The sequence below is a fragment of the Rhipicephalus sanguineus genome, chromosome 6, assembly GCF_013339695.2.
Source record: "Rhipicephalus sanguineus isolate Rsan-2018 chromosome 6, BIME_Rsan_1.4, whole genome shotgun sequence".
NCBI lineage: Eukaryota > Metazoa > Arthropoda > Arachnida > Ixodida > Ixodidae > Rhipicephalus > Rhipicephalus sanguineus.
In genome coordinates this window covers 132,461,401-132,475,286 of record NC_051181.1, presented here as the reverse complement: position 1 = coordinate 132,475,286, position 13,886 = coordinate 132,461,401, and the positions used below count along the sequence as shown (strand labels likewise).

General features: G+C 46.2%; 1 long non-coding RNA gene across 2 annotated transcripts in view; it reads right to left on the bottom strand.

Annotated features, from left to right (window-relative positions):
* LOC119396439 (uncharacterized) overlaps positions 1-13,886 on the bottom strand; it is a 177,878-nt gene that overhangs the window by 100,612 nt on the left and 63,380 nt on the right. The window contains exons 4-5 of one of the 2 annotated variants that reach the window (XR_005184438.2): positions 4,708-4,751; positions 2,896-3,102 (exon numbers count right to left, since the gene is read on the bottom strand). The exons of the other annotated variant lie outside the window; for it this stretch is intronic. This is a non-coding gene — a long non-coding RNA (uncharacterized LOC119396439). Of the gene's footprint in view, positions 1-2,895; positions 3,103-4,707; positions 4,752-13,886 lie in introns of those variants that run through there. 2 annotated transcript variants of the gene reach the window in all.

Sequence of the window (13,886 nt, the reverse complement as noted above, 5' to 3'; positions counted from 1 at the left end):
GGCACCGAGAATCGAACTCAGTACCTCCGGCACCTCGAGGCGGACGCCACACCAGATTTTGTGAAACAGCTGATGCGCCCTCCTTTCCCGTATTCTATCTATCTATCTATCTATCTATCTATCTATCTATCTATCTATCTATCTATCTATCTATCTATCTATCTATCTATCTATCTATCTATCTATCTATCTATCTATCTATCTATCTATCTCTAAGATCACTGTTGCGCTGTCAACATCGTCACTGTCACCATCAAGGCATTCCTCTGAGTGACGCTATGAACATTTCACGAGAACCGGCTTATAGCTTCTGTCGTGGCACATTTACTGCATACTCGCAAGAACTCTCCTGTGACGCAGTGCTTTGTCCTTCCAGGGGTGCTCCTCTTATACTGCATGATTCCACGCACCTAATTAAAGAAAAAAAATGTTCCACGCCGTGAGAACCGTCGGACAACGAAGCTGCAAGCGCGCGAGTGCATGTGATTGGCTAGCGAGATCACCGGCGTCATCATCGTCATAACCGTCGTCACCATCATATAGCATCATCATCATCATTTCATTCCAGTTGTTTTAGATGCGAAGCATCTTATGGAGGAGTTCAAACCAGTGGTCTGCGGCGTGACCAGCCTTACTGCGCACGCGCAAACCCTCTCCACAAACCTCTTCTCCACTCCCTTTCCCCCTTTCCACTCCCCCTCTGAAACGCGGGCTCGACATGCCGAAACGCTGCTTTATTCACTCCCCCCCTCTGGTCACGCCACCTGAGCGGCGCCTACGACTACTATCACTACTACTATTGTGCACGCTTGGGCTCCGCGGCCCCTGAATCACTTGCCTGTACCGTCTGGTTCCTACCGCCATCGTATGGGGCCGCTACTACTACTAGTACTACTATTACTACTATCACTACTACTACTACCACAACTACTATTACCACTACTACAACTACTATTACTACTATTACCACTACTATAACTACTATTACTACTACTACTATCACCACCACTACTACTGTAACTACTACTACCACTACTACTATTACTACTACTACTACTACTACTACTACTACTACTACTACTACTACTACTACTACCACGAGGACGACGACGGCACTGGGTAGACTAAGACAGCTTCGCTGTAAAGCATTTTATGAACTATATTCACTGATCGCATCTCTCCTCATTTGTGTACGTTCGTTTGTCAGTGGGTTCCGAATAAAAGTAACATCTAATACGGTGCCACCGTACCCGAGTGCCGTACGTCTAGACAGATTATCGATGCCTGCGTCCTTGTACGCACACAAGCACGTGCCTCGCCGCTGGCCTGACGCCTTCTCTTCCATGGTGGAGGACGGTGAGGGGAGAACATCTATAGCGCTGGAACTGGCGGCATGCCTGTACCGTCTGGTTCCTACCGCCATCGTATGGGGCACCTCAGAAAAGAGAGACGACCGCCCTACGCAGGACCCAGACCGTACTCGTATTACGAGCGGCCGTCGACTCGAGCGAAGAACAATGCGGCCTGCGCCTTTTGTTGTGGGCATTTCTCGCAGACGCGTCGTATCGTTTGCCCCGGCGCCACGACAGAGAATGAACGCAAGCGGAGAAGACACGCGAGACGCAAAGTAAAACCTTACAAACAACGTGCGGCGACGGTATACGTGCAAGGTTCGGGCGTTAACTACAAAGAGCCCTCGCAATGCAAGCCGATAGGCCGGAGACATGGGGATCCAGATGGGTGCAAGCGTTTATTTTGATCCACCTTGCGGGCGTAAACAGGAGTGCCGTGTGTAGTTGCTATGGGACGGATAACAAAGCTGTTCGCATGCGAAAGAACGGTCCTGATTGGCTGCCACTGCCCGTGAGCAGCCAAAGATCCACACTTCCAAGACAACTTGCAGGTGTTAGCGTCATGTGACGTGACGTCACCGCGGAAGGTGCATTCAGCCAATGGAAATGAAGCCTTACGAGAGTGCACGCACCTAATGCTCTTTCTGTCCCCCTCCTTGTCCTATCTCCGACAGTTTAGCTTTTACCCTTGGTAGCATCTGGTCAACTTACCTGAATTCTTTTCTTCGCCTCATGTGTTTCTTCCTGTGCTTTTGAAGAGTTTGAATGGGGCAGAAGCCTTAGCGCTGCCTTAGCGGATGACGTAACGCCTCGTGACCAGCAGGCCAAACCAAGGCGCGAACTAAAAGGTGATCCTTCGTGGTATTGGCCGCCCTCAAGTGATTCTTGTAGTAACCACACTTAAGTACAAGCGCATTCACGCTTGCTTGAGAAATGAACATGTATTAAGCAAAGCAGAGCCCGTGCGCTCTAATAATTAGAGGCCGGATTTTTAGGTATTAAAAAGGCGCGTTTTATGCGCCAGAAATAGGCAGGCAAAGCGACGTTTTAGGCCTCCGATATCGTAAATATAGGCACAATAAATTTTTACCTAAATGCAAATAATTTCAAAGGAAGACGTGCGCGACGTCTATTTACGACAGAAAAACGAGAAAAGTTGTTGTTTAATGTGGCGCACAGGCCCCAACGGTTGAACGTAGCCGTGAAATTGTCCTTTGTCACGCACGTGTTGCAGAACACGGCATCTCCGCTTATTCTGTAGTATGGCGAGTCAAGTGGCCACTGTCGACCAAAATCTATGCTTTGAGCGCATTTTTAAAATTTTTACTGCACCATCTGTTCAAGCCAAAGAAAACTCAGCAAAATGAATCAGGGTAGCTTAATTTCGCTGCCCGCAAACGCTTCTTTCAGTGTAGACGAGCCAAGCTCGTCTTCGGTTGGAGCAGTACGAACTTTGTGGACGAGCTCAGGTCGTCTTCGGTAGGGAAACGGTTGAAAAGTAAATTACAAACTAAACAAAAGCCGCGTGCACGTCACATTTTTCTTTCTTCTTTTGCTCTTCACTCTCCGCTGGTGGCTCTCCCATTTCGCATTCGCCAACCACTCGCACCATGCTAGCGCAGTGGCGTATGCTCAGCCGGCGCGCCCCATTTCACTGCTGCTAGCGGTTCTTTCCGGGAGTAGGTTGAACCCCATAGAGTTCCGAACAGTCAATGTTGCGCGGTAGCATGAATAACGGGCTCAAACTGCACTGGGAAGACAAACTTGGGGTTAAATAGCGTTCATATAGGCGCCAGTTATGTAAATAGGCATTTATAGGCACTAATAGGCATATAGGCACGAACGCCAAAAATAGGCATTTATAGGCAATATAAAAACGCCATAAAAGCCCTCCTTAGCCTCTAATTGATGCTCATATATCAAAATGGCGCGATAGGAGCGTAAGGAACAAAATAGGCATTTGCCTAAAATCCGGTCTCTACTAATAATATTTTGTATGTAAGCCAGAAGTGTAAAATCATTCTCCTTACCGCGCGCACGGCGAGTGCAGTAAGACTATGTGTTTCAAATAACTTATTCACGACATCATTAGAGCTACCACGTCATTACCGCTACCCGTGCTTCGAGTTTTCATTTGGGTGCCGCTCACATTGAAAATGCGCAGTTATGGTTTTTCCTGCAGTGATAGCCCACGGCGGTCTAAGGGCTATCGTTCTCGACTGCTGACCCGAAGGCCGCGGGATAGAAATTCCGGCCGAGTCGGCCGCTTTCGATGGAGGCAAAAGAGGCCCGTGTGCTTAGGTTTATGCACCCGTTAAAGAAGCCCAGGTGGTCGAAATTTCCGGATACCTCCAATACGCCGTCCTCATAATCATATTGTGCTTTTGGCACGTAAAACCACAAAAATTATTACAACATTGCATCTTGAGAGTCGTGTCACAGGAACCTCACTCCTTTTCATGACGGGGTACCGTTCAGCGAGCTCGAGAATGTCTAGTGCATGAATGCAATATTTGCATGGCAACTGTGCCACGTATACACAGTGTTTGTCATGCTAGTTTGAAGCCACTGGTTATTTCTAGCCCGCCAAAACACCCAGAACAGCCATCGTTCCGACTGGAAATAGCTAGTGTTTAGTCAAGATAAAGTGACAATCACCTGGAAGGGTCAACGCGAGCTGAAAGGCATTCCTGCCATTTGAGGTGGAGAGGCTGGGTCGCATCTAACCTTGTTTTTGGTAAACAAGGCTGCGCTGCACAAACAGCGAATGTAAAGCTGATAGCGGTCGTCAACCCTCGCCTATCTAGCTCGCCTGTGCTGCCCAGTTCAAGAGTTATGGCGTAATCGCGTCACTGCAGAAAGGTTCACTGTCCGGAACTCTTCTATTTTTATGTCATCCGTCGACGCAACCAACTGATTTTAGTGCGGGAGCAGTCAGAAGCTCTTTAGACCGAGACTCGCCGTGGTAGTCTAGTGGTTATGGTGCTTTACTGCTGACCCGCAGGTGCTGACCCGCAGGCTGCTGACCCGCAGCAGATTACTGCTGAACCGCAGGCTCGAGCCCCGGCCGCGGCGACCACACTTCGATGGAGGGCGAAATGCTAGAAGCTCGTGTGCACGTTAAAGGTCGAAATTTCCGAAGCCTTCCGCTATGGCGTCTTTCAATCACATCTTGCTTTTGGGATGTAAAACCCCAACAATTATTATTAAACTCTTTAAGACGAGTGTGGTGTGATGGTTCATGCTGTTAGGACTTAATTATCGTCGAACCAACCTCAGCTCCACAACCTAAGCTTTAGGCCCACATAAAGGCGAAGAATACTGCGAAATGTGACAGGTTCCTTACAATACGTACCTGATGGGCCCGATCCGCGCAAACGTCATTCAGTCAAATGCAACCTAGCAGCAGAGATGTAGGCGCCTGTATTAGCAGTGGTTTGAAAGGATGCGGAAGCCGGAACGTAAAAGATGTTATATAAGACGGAAATTAGTTAACCGCGGAAGCCACATGACGGGCCAGGAGTGTTATAACGGTTGTTCGGTATGACCCGGAAGTCATGTGACATGAGTGGAATGTGACGTCGACGTGTAAAGGGAAGTGACTTTCAGGGTGAAAGGAGTGTGCGCCCACAGAGCGCGCTGTCGTCGCAATAATTAAATGAGTTCAGACCGTAAAAAATCGTTAAAGAAAGTTCACTTATTTTCCTGCTTCTACATAGTTGCTACTTACACGAACGTCGCAGTTCCGACAGCATTCGTGTATTAACCACAGCCCATTCATCGTGGCGCGCTCGTAAATGAGACAAAACAAAGCCATAATATATCAATGGTGAGGCTTGGCAAGGAATTTCATGTCATAATACTCCATCAAACTGTTTAGCAACATACCCATGACGTTCGACCTTGCTTTATCAGCCGCTACCGATACGGAGACTAATAGGTGAACAAAACAGACATTTGTTTGTCGTAAATAACAATAACGTCTCGGAGGGCATTGAACGCTGGGACAGCGATCATATCAACCACAGCATTAATACCACAGAGGAATAAAGATACGAAGGAATTCGGCGACAACTGCACGAAACAATTGGAAATGAGCCTCGTCACGCTCAACACAGTCACCCAAATAAGGAAGGGTTTACAGGAAGTTGGACACATTGAAGTTATCAACAGTGGCTCGAGCAAGATAAGCCGCAGCCTGGATACCCCTTATATGTCATCCACTATGCAGCTACGCTCGGTGACATTGCAAAACAGAAAAAGAAAGAGCCCGTCTTAAGTGATTTCGGGGAAAGAAAGAAAGAAAGAAAGAAAGAAAGAAAGAAAGAAAGAAAGAAAGAAAGAAAGAAAGAAAGAAAGAAAGAAAGAAAGAAAGAAAGAAAGAAAGAAAGAAAGAAAGAAAGAAAGAAAGCATATTCAATCGCACGAAGACATGAGTAGAGAGATAGATATATAGGATATTTATGAGCATGCTTGGAGAGCTTTGCTTGGCGTTACGGTGCACGTTACGAAGGAGGTGAGGGAATGGCTTGGAAAGGGGCGGGAGATGTTTTGCAGAGTATATGCACATTTTTTTTTTTCATGTTATACTAGACAAAGTTAATGTTATGAACCAGGTAGCGGATTTCAAAGAAGACGGCAAATGGGCCAGAAAACTCGGCAAGTTAGACCGGGGAGCAGTGATGGCTTCAGAAAGATACGTTCTAGCAAGAGGCCGTTCGATGACTCTGGCAACTTATCGCCCATGAGCGCGGCATAGCTGCTGTGCTTGTATAACTGGTGGCGACTGGCGACTGCTTAACTTTAGCAAACTTAGTATGCCATATGTTGACGCGTTCCTCAGGAGGCCATGACATACCCCTAATTTGATCGCTGATCCTTGCAACGTATTCATGTTACTTTGGGACCGTCGGATTTCCGTACAGAGAAAAATACTAGCGCAGGCTTTTATTGTCACTCATGGCTGGGTCACAGCAGGGCTGGTGGACACCCACCTGGTCTTGGTTTGGCTAGGCTTTTGCCCTCTCACCTCTCTCTTTCTCACCCCTTGCTATAATACATTATTCACGGCTATGCTTGCTCTCGCTGAGAAAATGTTTTCGCCAACAATTTCTCTCTTTCTGTATCTTTATTTCTCTTTTTTCTCTCTCTCTTTCTCTCTCTCTGTACTCGTTCTCTCATCCATCACAGTTATTGCATCCCACGCCGGAGAAATGGGCGCACGATTTCTCGTAACGAAGCAGAAGACGACAATGAAGAAGAGAGTGCCTGCCTGTTCATGATGATGATAATTTTCTATCTACGACACACGGCCAACCTCGAACGTAACAGCTATGTTGTCAAAAGGCTGTCTATAAGAAAATACGTTCGCAAAACACCGAATGCAACCATAGGAGAGAATGAGTAGAAAACCCACCAGCGTTGCTGGAAAGCATACTGAAGATAGAAGCAACAGAGGCGAGTTTTCTCTCAGATGTCGTACGTGCGCCGGACCATATCAGCTGCCTTTCGAACGTTACGCCCAGAAACGTGTGACTGTAAACACAGGGTCTATGGACGCCTTCTACTTTCAGAGATGCAAAGCGCTTATCGTACCACTCCTCGTGAACACTATCACAGCGGACTTCTCGATGCAGCCTCGCACGCAGAACACACATGTTGGGTCCTGAGCTCCATATTGAGATGTCATCTTCCTAAAAAGAAATTTACAGTAACGGTAACACACGTTTTTCCAAGTCTATCGGTCAAATGTCCGACGAGGTGGTGTTTAGAATACCGTGTTGTGGTTACTCCATGCATCGGCTTGTGCAGTGCAACTTCCCCACATTTATTCGGCTCGTAAAGGGTTCTGTCTGCTAGGCGAACGTAATTCCAGGCGCATATACAAGCGGTCATTAACGCCAAAGTATGAAATGCGACCGGGACTGCGTCATGAACCATTTCATCAAACACTCCTTTCACGTGCAAGAATACACCTAATTTAACATGGCATGAAGCTCTGTTTTGCTTGATGTAGTTAGCAAGTGCGACAACGTTGTCGATTCCACTACAGATTTTAATAAGTACTGACGTCTGTGGATGTTGAATACTTCTGTTTACGATGTCCCAGTGTAGACTCAAAGAAACAACCTTCTCCCTTAGGTTACCAATACAGCTGAAGTGTGCTCTTGGTCGATATGAATTTAGATGCGTCAAAAAAGCTGCCTGATTTGAGGATTGGAACGACACAAGCAGGTCTGCAAGTTCGTTCAAGATGACTTTCTTCCTGGGTCAACCTAGAAGAAGGTCACCTTGAACATATGCCGATGAACATATGCCGAGGTCACCTTGAGCATATGCCGAGGAATTAACTCAGCCTTAACTTTCTCTCTAAAACGCGACGACATTGGCACTGCGGGGTCTCTCGTGACGGAGACTTGTTGATTGAGAGAGGCTAGTGCTGTCAAAAGCTCTGTCGCGGTCAAAGGTCATTCCATCAGGATTTGTTATGCGAGGCTTGCTGGGTTTGAGTAAGTGACATTATCGACTTTATCTATTTGGTTTCGCGAGCAATATGTACGCTGTGGCGTACTCTTCATGACAGTTGAAGGCGTTTACAAGACAATTCGATACATCTGGCGGGAAAATGAGGAAGGAGTTCGACCCTCATTTGCATCGAAACAACACTGCGTGCGTTGTAGCTTATTTTGCTCGACTATCTTGAGAACCCGGTAAACACAGCTGAAGATGAGGTCTGTTTGCGGTGTGGCTCCTGTACCTTCGTTTTTTTTTTCTTGAAGTGGAACTGGCACAGATATGTGCAGTAGCCGAAGAAGATGCGTCTATATCCGGAAGCTCGTTGTGAGATACGCGTGTACTGCTTGACAGAACAGGTCTGTTGATACTCCAAGTCGAACCACACCGATAACGCTGGAGTGGCTGCAGTTCTTTTCGTTTTACCTTTCTGAGGTCACTTTTCTCCGGCTTACATTGAATATGTTGTTATCGCCTATAGATCTACACTGCTTCCTGCCGAGCACTCGCCGGCCGTTCGAAGAGAAACGAATTCAAATGCTGAGCAAACTGCTGCAGATCCAGCACGCCCTGTTGATTAAATGATGACATTAAAAATGATGTGAATTAAAGGTTAGACTGAGTAAAGTTATGGTGCAGAAATGGCGCGTCCTTTTAGATTATTAGGGGAGGCAGTCCCCCGCCCCCACCCCTTGCACACGCCTATGGCGAATTTCTCTTCCATCTTCGTCTTTCATACAACGCTAACATCCTTCGACGCCAATTCTGATTGTCACCCCGGTGCCTTTCAGCGCCGCAATTTGCCACCGCTGAAAATGTGCACGCTCAGTTTCTCGATCGCAGTACCGCTCATTGCCAGCGCTCGTGATAAGCTACTTCGCTGCAGCGCTCCTAGATGGCGCCACTATCCCTTTTAAAGTAGAGTTACTGTATACACTGCCTAAAAGTATCATATGCAGTAACTCTATTTTAACACAGCGAATAGGAAAGAAATATAGGTGGAGTTCGCCCGAAAGGAGTATGCTTGCGGCGGTATACCAATGGTCAGCGCATCGGGCCACTTTGTTTGAGGACAGAGGTTCGATTCCTCGAACGGGCACTCAGATCGAGTTCAATATTTAAGCACGACCTATTCGACAAAACAGTAACAGCAGCCGCGGTCATGAAAACCCGAATAGGTTCGCAAACAGAGTATCGCTTTAAACATTCAACCAAGTGTATAAAAAAGCGAGGACTACACTTTGCCTACAGCTGTCGGACTCGCGCATGATGGATCACTGAACTTTACTAAGGCCGAAATGGAGGGACAAAAGAAAAGAAGGCAGGAATAAAAATGGGGCGTCAAAATATGCGAAATATCTTTTAACGTATATATGTACAACAATAAAAACACCAACATCGAAATATGCGCATGCGCACAAGGTAATCAGACAATGCATGTATGTACTGAAAGGCAGCTTAACCACCTTCTGGAGCTCTATCTTTTGTCCTCATCTTCGTCCACCCTACATTCCACTGCCACCCTCGTGCGCGTGCTTATGGGTATTGGGAAGACTTCGCGCGCCCCTTAGACGACTAGGGAGGAGGGGGGGGGGGGGGGGCAGCTGCTTCCCTCGTGCGCACTCCTACGCTGTCATTTGTATTGCGCACATCTGCTTTATAAAATTCAGCGCTCTCGCTACCTGCCTGCCAGTAACTATGCGACCTTCGTGGTAACACTTTCAACATACATTCATGCGCAGTGCCCAAGAACGACCAGTTACCTGTGCTGTACAGAAATCGCACACCTTCTCGTGTCCTTGCGAAACTGAAATAACCCTCAACTTGTCTTTACACAAGCCTCTAGAAAAGAGAACACACCTTAGGCGTTTTACCTTGAGTAGTTTGGGAGCCGGTAGAACCCTTTCGCGAAGCTTCCTTCACGGCTTGCTTGAACGGACTGGACGAGTGTCCACAGGTGTTCGCGCCGGCCACTTTTCCCCGGAGGACACACAAGAACAAAACGTTCCCGGTAATTACGAGCAAGGAATCTGCTTCTGGACACTATTTCTACCAAAAAACTGTCCTCCGCAGAACACGTGAGCCACCGTCGTCGTCTGAAACGACTGGGGCGTCGTATGGTGCGCTGTATTATCTGAAAGTATCATCTGCAAGTGCCAAATCATCTTCGTATGAGCGCTACATGTAGTACGAGACCCGTGTACTGTTAGCACAGAGGCGCAGTCATCGAGCGCCGCTGGTGGTGATAAGAGTCGGTAACCCGGCAACGAATAAAGATGCGGAAGGGCATGGATTCTCGGTATGCATTATTTCATGCGATTTAACCCCTTTGACGTCCCAAAGCGAAACGTCGTGACTAAGCGGAATGTCGTAGTAGGGTAGGGACTCCAGTTTGCTGTATGGGGGCTGCATGACTTACATCGCAATTTAAGCAGACCAGCGTTCTTTATACTATTTCTTTTCGCCCCCGCTGAAAAAAATCAAATCGAGAAGTGCTCACAGATGAAGCGTTAGGGTTTGCGCTTCTCGACGACTGGGCATATATTTCAACCGTTTGATTTTGCATTCAAAGCGCTGCATGATAGTCGCCTCATCAATCGCATACCCGGTGATTGTACGGAAGTTCAAATTACGGGCCACCGGTATATGGTCTCACCGAAGGCCGCGATATGCGAGCAAGATTTCGCGCGGCCTTTGGTTAACGTTACTGGAAGAAATCGCACTAACGAACACAACTTACAATACTCACGGATTGAAACGCGACGTCAAAGTTTTGAGTATTCCGACTGGTAAGCGCGATTTCTCGAGATAGCTCCGTCACAACGCTACATAAATAGCCTCTAAAAGTAATTTTGACCTTGGTCTAAGCGTTCGAGTCGAAATTATTGCCCATATGACCCAAACTGAAGACAGTGGAAAAGAAAGTATGTACAGGGTCGACCACATCTAAGCTGAACACCTCATTAGTATTCAAACCGGTAAAACTAGAACGTTTCTTATACTTCACGAGTGCAATACCCGTTATAGAACGTCTCATCATGGTGTCGACAAACACAGTAATGATTTTCCCGAATTATGTATTAAACAACAGCTTCAATGAGGTCTTGAATACTAATGAGGTGTTCAGCTTAGATGTGGTCGACCCTGTACATACATTACTGAGCCCTCAATTGTCGTAATTCAATCCGTGTGTACTGTACGCGACACAGCATTGTAAATCCCCAAATAGAAGGCCACGGCTGTGCAATACCGGTTCATAATTCAAATCGGATCCTGCCTCAAGCGACGCCATCAGCGCAGCTGACCACCCGTCTTTAAAAAGTTGCACGAAAAAGAATAATTTTTAAGTTTATTTTTACTGTGCATGTTACATTGTTTGAAATAGCTTAGTCACGACAGCTTGTCTTTCAAAAACTTTCATTTCTACTGGACACCCAAAAAGAAAAGTGGACAGCCAAAGAAAGTGTATGAAATTGAAAATTTAATACAGTTCAGAAGCCATTCTTATAATTCGTTGAAATCTTTAAAGCGCGATGGTGTGCAGTTTTCGATCGTTTACACCACCGTAAATATAATAATAATAATAATAATAATAATAATAATAATAATAATAATAATAATAATAATAATAATAATAATAATAATAATAATAATAATAATAATAATAATAATAATATAAAGAAAGAGAGGAAAGAAAGAAAGAAAGCATTCGACCAGAAACATTCAGACGTTCATACGGGTACAACTAAGTGCACGCAATTTCGACTCAGTCGGCAGCTTCCCTAATCTGCGTACGTTAGCGATGTGATTGTAATAATGCGCATTGTTCACGCTGCCTCTATCGCGAGAGTCGATTCAATGATGTACCCTGGGAATCTCCGCTATTCAGAAACGCTCGGCACGCGAACAGGAGAAAAAGCGCGTGACTGTAGAACTATCATAGGACAAACTAGAACGTACTGAGATTACGGATTCGCTGCTACGGGGCTATCGGTCGGTGCCCATTGTTCAGCGTGCAGTTCAAGATGAGTACAAGACAAAGGACCGAGAGACCCCCGCAGCACCGTCCGCGCGTATCACTCACAGCTATACGCTGTCGTCCCTGACAAAATATTTCTACGCAGCGATGTAACGAAAGCCCGACCTCACTTTGCTATAGGCGATAAGGAGCTTTTGTCTTATCAACTTGTTTGCCTGCGTCACTATGGACTGCCGTGTGCACAACTGCGCAGGCCGATAAGAGCCAGCGGCATCCCCCGCGCATTTAGACAACTCGAGAGCATGGTAGCCGGAACAATAGATACTGCACGCATTGCAACCTAGAATGCATGCGCTGCCATTTCACCGAGGAAGTACTTACCGAAAGTTCTGTCAAATTACCGCTGTAGAAACGTTTCATCGAATGATAATACTACGTTCTACCAAATCACCACTGTCAGTTGTCATTTGACAGAGCGCAGTATTATAATTTCATGAAGCATTTCTGCATTTTAATTACATTCTACAAATGACACCGCGTGTGCTCTCCCTGGCTTAGTTATCTGTTGACTCCGTATGCTTGTCTCTAGCAAAAAACGGTCCCTTCCATCAATTCCAAGATTCTTTTGTTCACCGTCAGCGCAAGAAACGCGCGGCAAGAAATAAATATTCAGTTCCATGCGCATATCTTCGTTCTATACATGGCAGATTCAGATGATCCTGAAAAAGGAGGCATGTTAGCGACGTTTACGATGACGTGCGTCATCATTACAGTCTTAATGAGAACTAACAGACAATAACGCCAAGGAAAGTACAGAGGGTGTTATCTGTAGTATTTAGAATGTAAATGTGAAGAAGTAAATGGACGAAAAGATGACTTGCCGCCGGCAGGGACCGAACCTGCGACCTTCGAATAACGCGTCCGATGCTCTACCACTGAGCTACGGCGGGCGGTCATCCTCCCGTCCACTTTCTGGGGTATATATGTTGATTAAACCTAGGAGTGTCAGTCCGCGCAATCGCAGCCATGGCGGCGAGTGTGGAACACTTTTTTTTGCCTCTGGCGTCACGTAGCACGTGATCTTTTTTACGAGTTGGCACGTGACCAATAATCCCTCGCATACTACCTGAAGGCATTAAGTCTGCCAGGACGAGACCCTCGCTATGAATGAAGGAAAGCTATGATTTTTCAAGGGCTCGTTTATCTTTGTTAGACACAATATTAATGAGAACTAACAGACAATAACGCCAAGGAAAGTACAGGGGGTGTTATCTGTAGTATTTAGAATGTAAATGTGAAGAAAGTAGAGTGGACGAAAAGATGACTTGCCGCCGGCAGGGACCGAACCTGCGACCTTCGAATAACGCGTCCGATGCTCTACCACTGAGCTACGGCGGCGGTCATTCTCCCGTCCACTTTCTGGGGTATATATGTTGATTAAACCTAGGAGTGTTAGTCAGCGCCAATCGCAGCCATGGCGGCGAGTGTGGAACATTCTTTTTTTGCGACATTTTTTTCTTCACTCACTCTTTTTTTCTTCACATTTACATTCTAAATACTACAGATAACACCCCCTGTACTTTCCTTGGCGTTATTGTCTGTTAGTTCTCATTAATATTGTGTCTAACAAAGATAAACGAGCCCTTGAAAAATCATAGCTTTCCATCATTACAGTCTGATACTTAAGCAGCAATGTGTCCATTACAAAGATATTTTATACATATACGAGCGAAGGAATGCAGGACTTAACCGGAAGATAAACTGCAGGTTTGCTACCATAGACTAGTGCGAAGGAAAAGAGGGAAATAAATACGGACGGAAGAGCGAAGTCAAAAAGCAGGCGGGCGAAAATGTAGGGGAGTCAAGGAACGGAAGGAGTACAGACTCTCCAATGGCTAAGCCACTATCACGTAAACAAAAAAAAATTAAGGACATAATCTCTCGATCGACTTCCGGTCGGTCGGGCATTCCAGGATTGCCTTGCTTGTTCAGCAAGTGCCCTTTTTAACGACATCCTAAAACATAAGACACATCTTATACTA